At 44.0% G+C, this 16,234-nt stretch overlaps 1 protein-coding gene across 5 annotated transcripts in view; it reads right to left on the reverse strand.

Annotated features, from left to right (window-relative positions):
• The window catches only part of COMMD1 (copper metabolism domain containing 1), a 78,903-nt gene that overhangs the window by 28,258 nt on the left and 34,411 nt on the right, over nucleotides 1-16,234 (reverse strand). Inside the window, exon 3 of one of the 5 annotated variants that reach the window (XR_008732935.1) lies at nucleotides 9,815-9,929. The exons of the other annotated variants lie outside the window; for them this stretch is intronic. The gene's annotated coding sequence lies outside the window, so the exon portion shown is untranslated. The remainder of the gene's footprint in view (nucleotides 1-9,814; nucleotides 9,930-16,234) is intronic. 5 annotated transcript variants of the gene reach the window in all.

Here is a 16,234-nt window from a genome sequence, read left to right on the forward strand (position 1 = left end):
AACTGGGATCTATGGAACCTGCTAATGAAAGTTGTATTACGTTTAGTTGAGATTGATGCTGCATCTGGGTTGGGTTTATTCCTTCATGCTGTTAAACACAGATGAGCTATTGTATCATTAGCAAATGAGGTAAAACAATCAATATTCTGTAACATGAAAAGCCAAGTTATTTTGGGCAATCAGTGTGAAAAAAGGCACAATGCATCTCCATAGCCCTTTCAATTTTGCTCCCGGGGTGCATTTGTTTTCACAGCTTCCCTTGCTATACACATCCTGAACCTTCTTAAAACTGCGACCCACAAGAACACTGATAGAGTAACTAAACACAGATTTCAAGTTACAAAACAAAGTTGTTCACGTTTGCTAGTAAAACAATCCCTGTTCCTGTTGGAGCGAGCTTCAAAAGACCTCAGCTAACTCATGCTGCAGATAAAGCTCTAAAAATAGCGTGCCCTTAAGAGAGTTTTGACCAAAACAAATTATCTAGTTTAGTAAGCATCATTCCCTCCTTATCCTCTGAATGTTATGCTTGCCAAAGGAATTAGGAAGATAAAACTGCTATTTTTATTTCTGAAAACTACCAAACCTACAGGCTCCTAACTGAGTTCCATCACAGAGGAGTGCAGCAGCCCGAGCTATACGGTGTTGGAAATGAAAGCCAGAAAATGGTTAATTAGCTCTTCAAGTATCTTCTCCCAGATAACAACCAACAGAACAAGTGGAAATGGCCTCAAGCTGCTCCAGGGGAGCTTTAGATTGGATATCAGGAAAAGTTTCCTGACTGGAAGGGTGGTCAAGCACTGGAACAGGCTGCACAGGGAGGCGGTTGAGTCACCGTCCCGGGGGTGTTTAAAAACCACGTAGGTGCGGTGCTTGGGGACATGGGTTAGTGGTGGCCTTGGCAGTGCTGGGCGAACAGTTGGACTCGATGATCGCAAAGGTCTTTTTCAACCTAAATGATTCTATGCATCAAGGAAAGGGTAGGATATATTATAGTAACAATTCCACAAGTTCAGCCTGAACTGGTCCTGGATTATCAGTTGTTGACTCTCTCCTCAAAGCACGGGACTACAAATACTCCCCCTGAAGCTTGTCATTGAGCATCCCAAATTAAGCTCCAGAACAAACCCAAAACTGAAAATATTTTAAGTAGCTGTAATTTAAGTAATTCACAGATGACTCTCAAAAATACAGGATGGACACAGGAAAAGACCACGACTTCCAATGAGGCTTTTCATTAAAACATCCCTGCTTAAACAATCTGCTTTTCTCCACAGTGGTGTTAAATGTTCAAGTTCCATGTTACAAAAATTACCTCTTCCACTACCAGGGTATTTACTGGATGGTTTAATCATGCCAAACGTGTCACGGAAGCTTTGTTACCGTTTTTTCTATAGAGATGGTTTCATTGGCAGACTTGGGCATCTCACCCACACAGATAACCCCCACCACAAATCCTAGAAATCAACTCAGATTTGCAGATTATCAGTCTACTATGTCCATCTGCTACACTACTTTAAAATATCCCATTTCTTGGCAAAACTTCAGCCCCCGGTTCCCTGATTTGGTTTTTTTTTTGGCCCAAGTACTACTGCTTATATTGGCTGACATACTATTGAAGAAGAATCTTTTTGTGTAGCCACAGTTAAAGAACAACCCTTACTAAATCCTGGTGCAAAGTTACTTGCTGGTAATTTCTGTACTTTGCATGTTTCTTGCTTTGAAATATATTATGCTGTACAATGCCTTTCTACCAAATACATTGTCAGAAATAGAAATTATTAAGAGCAGGTTCATAAGGCTTCAGCTCAACAGGAATGTAGAGCAGTTCATAATTTATCTCTGCAAGTGAAGGGCGAGTCAACAACCTTCTCCAGAAAGACCCTAAAAACCAGCAGAATGACAGATGTCTGAAGATAATTAGAGGAAGAAGAGATGCATTTAATTAAAACAATGTAAAATGGAGCATTAAGTGGTTATTTGTATATAGTTTAAGTACTCGAGGGAGGTGTGGGAAGACAGCTGGGTAAATAGTGAACACCATCAGTTTCTCCCTCCTTAAAGACAGAGAGCACCCACAGCTAATTTTAAGAATTAAATATCCTTTGAATGGGTAACAGTTATTTTTGCAGCACAGCTTAGTAATAAAATAAGCATCAAATATCAGAATATTTTTCTAAATTTGCAATGAATTCCAATTTTTCTGAATAACAGTGATCATTAAATATTTTGGCATTGTGCAACATTTATCACTAAAGTAACAAAAGGAATTCTTAGAAATAGGTACTTCCACTTACAACTAATAAAAAACAAATTGCTAAATGCCTAAGCTATAATTTTGATCATTTTTACAAGGCTGACGATTTCATAAAATACAGCTTTTACTGGACCCTAACCATGCACTATTTATCTAAACTGCTCTGTTCACAAAAGTATTCGTTAATATACTTGAATAAAAGTATCATCTATAAGCTTAGAGTGCATTGGGTGTTAGTGTTGCATCCTCCTGAGCGCACAAGGAGCCATGCTCCGACAGCTCCGTGTCAGCAACACAGGGTGCATGTTCAGCATCGGTGCTGGAGCAGGCAACGCAGCGGGCAAGCCCCCAGCCAGCGCTTCCATGTAATTTAGCACCTTGACTTCGATCCTGAACGTTTTTGACTTCTTCAAGAAGAGACGAGATTAATTCTCTCCTCAAAGTATTACTCAGAGTAAATAAAAATTAAGTCTGTCTTAGCAAGAACCTATTTAACTGTGCCAGAAGGGTCTCCAAATGTATTAAACCCCCTCCTAGCAAATGAAGCTTATCACCTCGGGGATGAGCGATGGACATCTCTCGTGTCTTCTCAAACCAGGCACACGCTGCTGCCGAGGGGCAGTGCCGTGCTCGCTTGAAATGAGCGCTCTGAAACGGAGCGGTCCCTGTGCAATACGGCCCGTGCTCGAGAAATCCATATCATGAGCTACAAATGATTTGCAATCTTTAACACTCGCCACTAACTCCGTATCAGCTCTGTGATGGAAACTTTCCGTAACAGTTATTGCATTAATTTCTGAAGTAGCCAGATAATGAAATTTCAGGTATTTTGATTTTTCTTTCTCAACAGTAGTGTGAAAACCTGAACACAGGTGAAAGACTGGATATGGTATGGGAAAGCGTAGCTCGCCTCAGCTTTTTTGTTATTTATAAACAACAACAAAACCCCAGGACACTGATGGAAACAGCTTAGAAACATGTAAGGGTCTTTTAATGTTGCTAACCAGTAGCACAAGAAAATGCACGCAGGAGACTTCAGCCCAGCACAACACGAGGAAAAAGCATCGCCGGATGGCACAGGCTGCAATCTGTCAAACGTCACAGACGTTCGCTAAATAAAGAGGCAAAATCTGCCACCGGGGCGAGTCTGAGGCAACTTCAGAAGATGGCAATATGCTGTGTCTCCCCAGTTAACTTGTCTCAAATCAAGCGACTGTGTACCGGTGCCTGACTAACTTAACGACCGAAAAGCAAACACATATTGCCAATAAAAGCCTCGCCACACAATTAATGTGTGTTGCCCAGAAAACAAAGTCCAAACCAATTATGCCTACCTGAACAGGTGGTGTAAGCCTTTCTCCCTCAGAGGTGGAAGCCAGGAACGACACCGGGATGAGGGGCTGGGCTGGTTCACAAAATGTCTGTAAAGCTTCTGGGTGACCTGGATATACCACGGCTGAGGAACCACGTGGCATCCTGACATGGGGATGTCATGGGTGGCTACCATGGCACAGAGCTCTGGTGCAACACTATGGTGGATGACACCTTGGAAAAAACAAGCCCTCTCTCTGGGAGAACATACCCTGCCCCAAAACCTTTTTCAAGGACACATTTGTAACCCATAACAGGCATCAGCATCTTGATTAGCGAGTTGGCAAGAAGTGGCTGGAAACGGCCCCCAGCGGACACCATGCGCAGCGCTGAAAACCCAGGTGCCAGCAGTTGGTGGCCAGCCGGCCAGCGCTGCCCGCAAGGGCTCAGCCCTCTGCTCTGCAGCAGACAAAACCCCCTTTCCTGTGAGACGCGACCCTACAACCAGGCACCGTACCAAGGGCTGCAATTCAGCACCCAGAAAACAACAGAAGACCTGTTTCTTCCCACAGGAACAAGCCGAAGAGCGAGCTGAATAAATAAAGCACAAGGCAAGCCAAGTTTTAGCCATCAGGCCCGTATTTTTCAGGTAGCAAAGCCAAAAGGTACTAAATTTAAACACTGAATTATTTTTAAATTTTAATATAAAAATACATGATCTCCTTTATAGGAGATGCTGTTGCGGTTCTTCCTCATGAGACGTTCTCCCCCGCTACTCTTCTTTCACCAGACACCAAGCAAGCCAATGTGAGAGAAGCCTAATTTTGTAGGAAAATCTCTTTCCCTGCTGGAAAGAAGAGGGAGACTCCCCTGACCCCCAGCTACCCAGCCACCGCGATGCCAGGGAAAAGGGCTTTGTCCCCCGGCCAGGCTCTGTGCACACCGTTCCACACCTCTGCAAAACCACACTTTGACGAATTAATTTATAAATGTTTTACACCCGGTGTTGAACCAACCTTACGCTACGATAAATTACAGCATGTGCGCGTGGGACAGAAGGCAGAATAGCAAATGACAGAAATAGCCTCATCTCCTTCATTGTTTATTGATTTTCTTTATCTTTCACTTAAAATGCATTTTAGAGAGAAGCACAAAAGACTTCCCTGCCCCTGCCCCTCCCCGATCAGATACAATTAACTTGTCCTGAAAGAATTTAACCTTCTTTTTAGTCATTCTCCAGAAACACTACAAAAACAAAGCTTTCCGCATGCTGGGAAGAACAGAAACAACCCCGAAGCTTTAAAACCTGGCCGCTGTGACCTGTGGCTCTCACTGTCCCAAAGCCAAATGCTTTGTCCATGCTGGCTGGGCTGCACCATTCAGCCACTGGCCACCACCTCACCACCTTTTCCTGGTTTAGTTTGCTGGGTATTTTTGGCCATGCAAATAACACGCAGAGTATGACAACACGGACGCGTGGATGTTTGGAAAGCGACGTGAAATTCAAGGCTCCAGCCTCTCCCTCAGCACCCGGGCAGAGGGCTGAAGAGGAAGGCTGTGCAGTGGCAGCTTTCCTGCCAGCAGAAACCCTCACCACAGCCTCCTGCACTTCGTATCTAAGCCAGCCGCGTTCATTAAATCTTCCTGAGGAAGCCCCTGGTCGCTGCTGCTCCTAAACCTAGACAGAGATAGAAACTCAGAACTTGGTGGTCAGAAACTCCTCAGCCCAGCCGGCAGAGCCTGTGCCAGCAGTCCTTCCTCCATGGTGGCCACACCACAACGTGAGAATTTGAAAAGTCTCTTTAACTTGGTATCATTTGCATTACAGGATTTGACAAGACGGCTCCTTCCATGGAAAGCACCACGATGAAATCCAGCCAGGGTTTTTGCCTTAGCAATGAATTTGCTGATACGTGATTTCAAAGGTATATATTTTATACGTACAAATCTCCTAAAAACCAAAAGTACACAACACTTTGTCTGGTTTACCATCAACAGAAAATTTATTTCTGTAAACTGTAACAACAGTTCACAGTAAACTGTATCAACAAAAATTATCAAGAAAACCTCAACTAAAATTTCCCTCTTTTTGACCTGTGCATGTACTTGTATGTTTTTTAAGGAGGTTTCTGACTATCAGCAGGGCTGCCCTTGCTCACACAGTTCCCTCCAAGGAGGGCACAGGATGAAGAGGCAAGGCAGACCAAGGCAAGCTGGGAGTTCAGGATGCAGACAGGTCAGCAGCATTCCCGTGGATTTATCCCTAACGGGGAAACTCTGTAAGACAGCGCCGGCCACTTCCTGCTCAGATGGAAAGGAACTAATTTGACCATTGTAGATCACATTTGAAAGCTGAATAGATGGTTCTTTTTTAGCATACACTGACATTTTTCAATAGAAAAAATAAACCAAACTGGGTTTAATTCTGCCTGTCGTCACAGCCACGCTGCCAAACCAAGTCCCTTCTGCCCCAGCCACCACACAGCGAGCAACGCGATGCGCCAGCTTCCTACAGTTTTACAATATAGAATGGTTAAGTCACTTTATTAAACCTACAATAAATCTTTCTTACTATAACTGGTATTCACTGTGAAAGCCCTGATGGAAAGATACACTTGCTAAAGATTAATAAAGGCAGAACAGTCTCAGGCAAAGGAAAGAAAGAGAAATGAAAACAGAATTAAAGAGGTTTAATTGTTTTTGGCAGAAGCATACACATCTTTGGTTGCAAGTTCAGAAAACTACTCAAGAGTCACACAGAAATATTTCTGTTGGCGACAGCTGACCAATTTGTGGATGAAGATTTTGTTTCATTTAGAGCATCAGAGGGACAGATACCCTCTTTTTTTAATTAAAAAAAAATATTTTTCCATTATTTCAATTACAAATTCTATAAATGCATAACCTTTAACACAAAATTACGCCTCTCTTGAATTTCCATCTTATTTTACAGTCTGAGAAGTTGAAGTGTAAAAGATGAAGTAATTCCACTTTGCACAGGTCGAAACAGGACACCCCTCCAACACACAATCAGCAAACTCTCAGCTTTTATTTAAGGATGATGTTACAGGCGCAGCTATTACAATGTCACTGAGATAAGATGAGACAAAGAAGTACCTCAGCAGAAATCCCTTCCCTAGCGCACCCTTCCTTTTGACCCCCTTCTTGCCACCAGCAACAAAAAGATTAAACAGTGTGACCTACCAAAAAGATGCAGGAAAATGCTGCCACTCAAGGCACGGCTGTGTGCGACTCCGGAGGGAGCCCAGACCAAGAAGGAGCAGGACAGGAAAAGGTGACAAACTGTGACCTCACCAAGGACAGGCGGTAAGCGCACGTATTAGTATCACAAAGAAACTTCTCTTCCCTGCAGCAGTCGAACTTGGAAGACGGCTTTTTGAGATGCCAGCTGAACAACCAACAGCCTTTTACAAATATCTGCAGGATGAACGGCGCTGAGGGCTGTTCGCAGCGAGCCCAGGTAACAGTGGTGCCCAGGGCAGTCGCTGCCGAGGCACCCACAGAGACGGGACTCTGCTCAGACACGCGCCGTTCAGAAGCAATGTTAGTCACCAAAGATTAGGTAGGGCACGAATCTTCCCAGCTGTCACCTTGCACTTCTTGGAGGCAGTTGCTTGAATTTTTTTATTTAGTTCCTGGTTTCTTCACTGTTTTTATTCAGACGCTCCATCAGGTCACGTTAATTTTGTATCCCCCTGGAAAAAGATCTTTCCCAAGGTTACCTCTGGCACCCTGGAACAATCTCCACGAACCTGTTCCCACTATCAACAAACTTTAAGGAACAGCCAAAAGGTCTGTAAGTGTATCAGGATCCATAATAAGAGAAAAAAACCCCAAATTACTTGCAGATGCAGACTGCTGTGGGTCCAGCCAAGCTGAAGAAGAACAAGTACTGCCATGTCTCAGGAGAAGAGCATCTGTCAGAAATTTTGCTGATGTTCTGGCACTGTACTTTGAAAGCAAATCCCCTCCTTCAGCAGCTGTTGGTGGGAGGGGGAACAAACTAAAACCCAAGTAATTCCATTCCTTTCACTATAATTCACATTTTCAGACACTGTCCCAAGCCCCTGGGTAGCAGGAAAACAGGCAGCCCGTGTAACGAGGCCACACTAAGGAAGAGAAACATCACACAGAAAAGCTGGAACTGAAGTCCTCACAAAAGTAAATAAACCACTGCAATATTTTCAAAATTCCTGCTGTAACAGGATCTCTTTGAGCAAGTGATATTGCCAGTTCTCAGTTGCATCCTCAGTGAAATACAAGCCATTAGTAAAACAGAGCCGTAACTCATCACCTAGAGCCTCTCCTCTCCCTCCGTACTATTTTACAAAAACCGAGGACAGCCTTAGGGACAGAGCATTGGGTGAAAGAACAAAAAAACGGCAGGGCTTTGCCCCAGGAAGCCTGACTCCAGGTAGGTGCTGCATGCCCTAGCAGAGCTCTGCAGGAGAAATGACTCGGCAGGGCTGCCAGCATCTAGGTGCTCCTTCACGGGAGGCTATTTCAATGTGAACGCAACATCTATCTCATCATTTCACATTTGAAATGCTCTGTTCTTCACGTTGTATTCAGCACCATGTATCTTCACCCAGCCCAACAGAATGGGGGGCAAAGTCCACGTGTCCTTCTCCATGGCACTTGTCTGATGCACAGAACCAGCCCTGGGAAAAGCCTACAAACCCGTGACTCTGGCATGCAAAAGGGATGGAGACACAGCGGGATCAAACGTCTACTGGTACTAATTCTTAGTAGATTTTCTCTGATGGAAGTTTTTTTAGCTGATGGTCCACTGTATCTTTCATGTGTTTCTATATTCAGTCAGCTCCATATATTCCTGGCAGCTGATTTATTTTTTTTAATACATATCTACCACTCAATTTTGAAATCTAATTAATGCTAGTATGACTTAGCTTCAGTCTTTTAAGCTCCTCATAAATCCACAGTGAAACAGGATCCTTTCTGTGAAATTCAATAGAATTATCTTCCTCAAGCCCATGGCAACAGGCTTGTGGATTTCTTTTTGCAGGAGTAAAAAAAAAAGAAACTATTTTGAATCTCTGATCCTGAGATTAGAAACAAGTAACACCCCCCAAACAGGAGTAAAAGGTCCCTTTTACTTTAGATAGTGAAAATTAGCCTTTGTCAAGCCAACATGACAAGTTACTTAAATATAACAGAACCGGATCGTCTGTGTTTTAATGTTTATATTCTCAAGAGTTCTCCCAGGAGAAAGCTATTCCACCCAACAGATTTATCCCTGCCCCAAGCTTCCTGGTATACAGTAAGTTACTTTTTAGTGCTTCTGGCCACTTGGTCCTTACGTGACCCATGGAACAGGAGAAAAAACAAATGGATTAGGGTATGCTTATAGTTTAAGTTCTCATTAATTTGTTTGTTTACTCTACCAAATTTAGCCCCTTGAGCTTATTTTGATTGTTGAAAACAAAGTATGCTTCAGGTTAGGAAGAACTAGTAACTGCAGCATCGGTTCAGAGGCAGGACGAACCCCTCAGAATCATGACCACCGCAGCCAGCTTGTGAGCACCATCACTTTGAGCAAGCTTCCTAGCAGAGCCTCCTCGAGTCGCGCAAGGCAGCCAAACGGAGGTCCTCTCCCCATTCCAGAAACCCCCCTTTGCCAGTGCTGGCAACCAGTGGAGTCTTCTGTGAGTCATGCTGTCCACTAACCTGGCCAAAAATCAACCCAGTAAAGCAGGCAAATTCTTTCTGGGAGAGGAAAGGAGCAGAGAGAGGGAGACAGAACTAAAACCTCTCAGCTGTGGCAGTTTGTCAGACCCACTCAAGCACGATGCATAATTTCAATCTTAACCTGTGCGCCAATTTTTTCCAGGACAGTATTAGCTAAATCACAGCACTAACCACCTTCCTGCCCCTTAAGGAGTAGGATACTGTTGTACCTGTAACTCCAACATGATTCTGGAATCACAGGAGGCTTTGCCACGCAGGGAAGGAAAATGATACCTCCCCTGATGCCAATGGCATTGTCTAAACACAATTCTGAGCTGGTTCTGCTCTCACGCCTGTGGCCATCGCCTTGAGGTTTGTATGCAATGCCTTTTCCCCAGTTTTAGAAAATTCTGTTTCAGGTTTCAGAACAAGACCAGTAATGATTGCTTCCTGAATAAATTAAAGGCCAGGGAAGTTGGGATATTGTGTCGTTTTGTATTTCTACTTTCAAAGCAGAAGTACGAAAGAGCTCCTTACCAGTGTTCATTTGAAACACCTTTGTAGAAGAAAGGAACCATTTGTATTTCTTTTGTAAAAGTGAGCAGCACTTTTCCACAGGCAGATTCCCATGTCAGAAGCTGTTCTCTTGAAGCTAAAACAGTACAAAGGAATAAAGCACTGATAAGCGCTAAGCAAATAATTAAAAATTAGTTTCTTCTAAGGTAAATAGCATTGACATTGCAGTGGGAATTAGATATGCCTGTTGTTTAATCATCTTGGAATCAAAGCAATAAAAAAAACATAAAAAATATTTGACAAGTACATGCAGGCAGTGTGACAAGTGTTTAAAATCACCATGGTACCTGACTGCAACGCTGTCGCAATGACAGTGACAGCAAGACAGAAATCTGGAGATGTTTCAAATGAGACAGGCTCTGAGGCTCCCTTTTTGGATTCTTATTTCCTTGGGTGGAAAAAGAAAGGGGAGGCAAGTGCACAATGAAAAAAATATTCTTGCAAGAGAAAAGATCCTGCAACTTTGGCGGGGGGGAGATAGCTATTTTGTTTAATACTCCAAAAACCTAGTGATGATGATTGTGTTCAAGGTTTCTGGGTATGAAACCATCCAGGGTGATGGTGCTTACACTAATAAGCAATCTGGTACTTCAAAAACAGTACGTACTGTCTCCCCTCCCCTTAAAACATGCTCTTAACCTAGGAATTATTAGAAATGAAATACTAGAGGAAAAGTAAAATCTTTGCAGATACAAATAGAGTACGCAACAGCACCTTTGTAAGGCTAGGATTGGGACCCATCGTTCACAAGCGTGATGTATGGGACTAACCCACCTCACTTCCACACCTAGGAAGAAGTGAAGAATTTCTGTTTCCCTGTACTCCTGTGAGGAGCGAGACAAACAAAGGGGGCTGTGGACAGGGAAGCACTGCTATGGCAAATATTTAATGCGAACAGTGACTTTGATGATGAACTAGCAAATGATAAGCTCTGCATTCTCCCCCATCTCCATCCCTAACATGGAAACAACTATCTGTATCCCACTCCTGTGCTGAGACACATAAAGAATTATTACCCACGTGTGACATTTTTAATGTGACAGAAATAAAAAGTAAATCAAAGGGAACACATATAGCGTTGGTACTAACGTGAGTCAAGCAGACCTCTGCATTTCTAGTGACTACTGGATTTCCATTGAAATAGCCAGATTCCTAGTCTTGCAGGAACCTCAGAAGAAATGCTCCCCAGGTACCTCCAGGGCTGCCTCCACCCTGGAAATTTCCTTCCACATCAGTAACTGATACTTCGCTCCTGTACACCTACATAAAGCAAGTTGGTAGGGGTGCAGCCTTCTGAGTTTGAACACAGGTTTCCAAAAAAAATAAAAGTCCATGGGCATGTACGTCTGCGAGGGGGTGTTACAAGAGTACCTGACACATTGCAATGACTCAAATCGGAGTGAAAATTTCAGAGGTAAGAAGGAAGAGGAGACAAAGTGAAGAGCAGGAAAAGCCAGAAAAGCTTGTTATACCCAGATGTTTATGCAAATGAAGGCTGCATATGAAAGCAAATATATTCAGAATTTATCAGGGGCATGGAGATATGCCATTAGCTTTGTAAAGCCTGACTCTTTCCACCCATGAGCACAGCACAGCACTTACTGTGCATGAAGGCATCTTCTCTGGTGATGCAACACACCCATAATTCTACGACGTATTTTTCCTGTTTACATTCTTGCGCTATCATTTTAATACCCAAAAGTACCCTGGAAGGACATGACAGTCCTCCTGCTTGTCCAGAAACACAGCTTGTATACATAAAGCACTTTGCTTTGATCCAAAAAAGCCACATCTTTTCCTCAACTTCTCACTCACTGCTTTCCACCTGGTTTGTCTCTAATAACCAGCCAAGTCTAAAGTCTAAACACAAGCCTGAGAGATAAAGATGTGTTTGTACAAAGAGGAGAGAGAAACTACGGACAAAAGGCTTCTTCATAATTTCAAGTGTAAGAGATTTGAGTATGTCTGTTTTAAGCACAATAAGTCATGTTCCATCCACCCTGGCGACCCAACCCTTGCCTCTGTCAAAAATATCGAGTGTCAACAGGACGCTGGGCTTTGCATTAACAATGCTTGTAGTGTGAAGTATGTTTACCACTGGGAAAGGAAGAGAAAAAAATAAATATCTATTTCCATATGCAACATACAGAGCTAGTCTTCTCTAAATAAATGGACCCGTTTGTTCATATGTGTCGATCTTCAGTTCTCAGAACCTATTTTCAAGTAAGTCCAACTCAAACGTGAAGGTCTAAAGAGGAAGATTTTTGTGCAGGCTACAAGAGATGACGGATGAAGTAAGGGGGCTCAGAGGGAAGAGATGATGACCCTTTGGTTTGCGGATATTTAATGAGACATCTGAACACCTCATCCAACACAGGCACAATTGATTGTCTCGGTACATCTACTAAACTCCCTGATGGCATCCTGTTTGAAGCTGAGATTGCCACATGGCCCACTAGTCCAAAGGAGAAAAAAAACATCAGAAAGAAGAACCAGTGTCCTCACGTGCCCTCGAGCCACATGTTGGAGCGTTAGCATGCAGCATCGTTCATACAGCCTGACGTACAATTATCATTGAGAGCGGTTTGCATACCTTCAGGGCAACTACAGCTCACTTAAAATGCAAATATGCTTACTTTTAAGCTGTCCTCTGCCCAATTCCAGCACTACTGCTAACCAGGTCTCCAGGGTAATAAGCCTGTGTTGTGTTCACGTGTATCTCGACTAGCAAAGCTGATTCTCAGCATAATCATCATCATGAACAAAATTATACAGCTCAGTTACATAAACTTACCACATAAAGCTCATTATTTAGAATACATTAGAACATGCAGGTGCCAAGTAATTCCTTGATGTTCCATCCCTATTTTTAAAGCTCTGCTTTGACATTGCGGTTCACTAAATCCACAGAAGAACTACTACAGACAAGGAGTTTCATCCACGCTTTCAAGTGAAGATTTCATACACTACTTTAAAAACACCCCACAAACGACAAAAAGCCACGCACACAACCCCAACAACACAACTTAATCTATTCAGAACTTCCTAGAAAAATAAGCTTTGCCACAGTGCAAGAAGAATGCAAGAAGAATACAGCATTTCCACATCACAGTGCTGGTCTCAGTACAATGACATAGAAAGACAGCATGGGGAGACACCTTGCAAACCCAAATCTTCCCCAAGATCCTGGGGATCTTCCCTTTGTGCTTTCATGTGGTCATGGGCTGGTTGACATGGGATGGTTTACAGCCCTCTGCTGTGCTGCACAATGCCAATAAAGAAAAAATCCTAGGTAGCTCTGCAAAAACAAAACAAAGAACCAAGTCTGAGAGCAAGGAGGAGGCCAAGGGGATGAAAAGAGGGAGGAAAGAGGCAGAGGAGCACCCTGAGGGTGTGGGGGCAGAAGGGTAAAGAGAAGCAGCAGAAGAAACGAAAGCAGAACAGGCAGAGAAAGGCAAGTGAGAAATAGGACTCACACACAGCAAGGAGTACACTGCCACAGCTGAACGGTGACCTGTACCTCTGGACCTGCTGGGCTCCAAGTCCTCGCCAGGACTCTGGCTTGGGCATCTCTCCTAGAGCCTCCTACTCCCAATGGCCCCTTCTTGAGCAGTCCTCCATGTAGCAGCTAACCCTGGGAGCAGTCCCCTGTCTACCAGCAAACCCTGGGCAATCTTCATGTCATGGCGCATCGTTCATAAAAGCAGCAGAGTATCTCGAAAGCAAACCCTGCATGTCGGCTTGCCACACATTGAATGACCTTCTAGAGATGTTCCAAAGAAAACAACCTTTCTCCTCTGTCACAGGTGAGACGCTTTCTTGGACAAACAGAGCCCCGTGCTGATTGTTCTATAATGTACTCCCCGCCTACCCTTCCAGCCTTGCAAAATACTCACTTTCGCCAAGCAAAAAAGAGCAGCAACTGCCCAGGATGGACTTCAGTCACAGCTGGGCAGGCTCTGGTTTCAAAAAGCACAGATGCATTACACCTATCCTACTACATCAGTAAAAATTAGATTTTTCTGCGTGATTGCCTACTCCCTTAGCTAAGCCTGAGCTTCACCTTATTGACTAGAGTGCATACAATATAATCGCATGATTAAATTTCACTATGTATAAAATGCTATTTGCTTCACACTTCAAAATTTGGAAGAAAGGAAGATGTTAAGGAAGGATGACGCTGGATAATACATACACTCACGGAGCACAAGTCTCCAGGCAAACCACTTCAGATAAAAGGCAGCATTTGACCTAAGTTCTAACAATGGGGAAAGAAAAGAAGTGCTGAAAGCATTTTCCCAGATTTTGGATGGGGAGGTATTAATATTCTGCTCCAATATACCTCTAGTTCAGATTTTCTTTGGCTGGAAGAATCCTGCTAATACTTTGTCCAGTGGCTTATGAATATCATGAGTGTTCTGCCTTTATTTGCATGCAGCCATTAAGCAAACTTATTTGCCCACAGGTAAATGTTCTCATGTGCATATAGGAGGTGCAAGCCTCTGCGTGCGTAGTCTTAAGAAACCCTTTCCAAACCCATTCTTGAAAACTGTATTAAAGAACACGAGCACTACAACACAAAGTTATTAAAATACAGAAAATGTGGGCATTACAGTTGCCAGGCAACCTTAAATAACCTTCTGCCCTTTTGCGTGTGCGCTGTAACACAGGCTGCCATGTCAAGACCTGATGCTATTTATTTTCCCGGCGAACTCTTGCAGGCACTGCCCAGGCAATGAATGGGGGCTGTGTAGTGAGGCAGGCTGTGGGCTGCCCAGGCTCCCTCGTCGTGCAGAAGCCAGAGGTGCGGAGCAAAGCAGATGGGGAACTGCAGGGAGAGAAAGAAGGACCTTACAGTTAGACCAGCTGAACGATACCCTGGAGAACTGGACTGTGCCTTTACAGGAAAGCCCATGAAATGGCAGGCAAGTCAAGCCAACAATATTTTTCCAGGTGGTCACTCACTGTGTGTTCTCCGGGCTCAGTCTGAGGCATGTGGGGTCTGGTTTGCAGGACTGATGTCCATCACAGCCGTGGCTGCGCAATCAGAAACGTATGCTGGCTGTACCACCAAGGCTTAGCACTCTGGGAACTCAGGTTGAGGGTATTTTCAAACTGTGCATCAGAATTAGTGGAAATCCTTATATTTATGTTTTCTGCTTTCAGATTGTATCCTTGAAAGGGGAATTATAACACCATCATAACTGATAACTATTTATTTATGATACTTTTACGGCAGTAAGAGGGTTTGCGTAAGAGTCTCCAAACTAATAAATACTACTAAAATAAACGGTGAAGAAAAGCGTAGTATTATATTCAATGCACACTGAAAACAAATATTAAATAAATAAAGACATAATGAATGAGGAAGACAAATTAGCAGCACCCTTTCAACAAGCCCTTTATTATTCTGGGCAGTGAATGAAACAGCAACAGTGAGGGAGAAAACACAAACACACAACCAGAGCCAAGCAGAGGGCATAAAAGAAAGGAGGGTGCAGAGGAGCCGCGCTCAAGCAAGGAATGGTGCCAGACGGGGAATGCGGCGAGACAACAACGCCAGCGCCCTGGTCACAACTCTCTGCTGAAAGGAGGATGCCCAGTCCTCCGAGCGCAGGGGGAGTTGTTGGACGCTGCTGTCACTTCCTAGGATGGGAAATGGTGAGCCAGGCTGACCCAGAGCACAGCACGCACCTGAAGTCACGTGCAAGTTCCTGGCCAACAGCAAATTTCTCACATCCCCTTTGCGTGTACAAGTGTTTGCGATACTCAGCCCTCTGGCGCAGCACTCTGTTTACTGCCCTGAGAGAAAGGAGTGGAAACCTCTCCTGGGAGCCAGGAGAGCTCGTGGAGAGCTGTACATGCCATTCAAACAGGGGCTGTAAGACGCGCACAAGGGGCAGAAGGAATGAGACTGTGTCGCAGGCTTGGAGCACAGCATCATACCTCTGACAGCCCCTTCCAAAAATCCTCTTCCAAAAGGCAATGACAGAAAAGCAACGTCCAATGCTCCTTGAAATAAAGTACTGCCTGTGCAGGGGAAAAGCCAACGGTTTAGAATAAAATTATGAGATTTGCTAAACACGCTTTTCTTACCAGGTAGCTTCTGCATGAGGATTGTGGCAAGCCAACATTGTGGCAAGTCCCCCAGACAACCTCAGGGTCACCGGGATGTGGCAGCACCATCCAACCCCACAAGCCCCTCAAGCTAAGCTCTCCTCCAGCAGCTCTGGGGAACAGCCTCCTTCAGAGGCAGGCGCACAAGCCTCTTTGATCTCCAAGCTCTGCACCTGGAAAAACAAGCCTTTCTCTTTTTCTCCCCACCCCCTGCCAAGAGAGAAGGTCCTTGAAACCAATTGATTTGTCCACTTTCAAAGCCTT

This window comes from Falco cherrug, chromosome 6 (genome assembly GCF_023634085.1).
Source record: "Falco cherrug isolate bFalChe1 chromosome 6, bFalChe1.pri, whole genome shotgun sequence".
Classification (NCBI taxonomy): Eukaryota; Metazoa; Chordata; class Aves; order Falconiformes; family Falconidae; genus Falco; species Falco cherrug.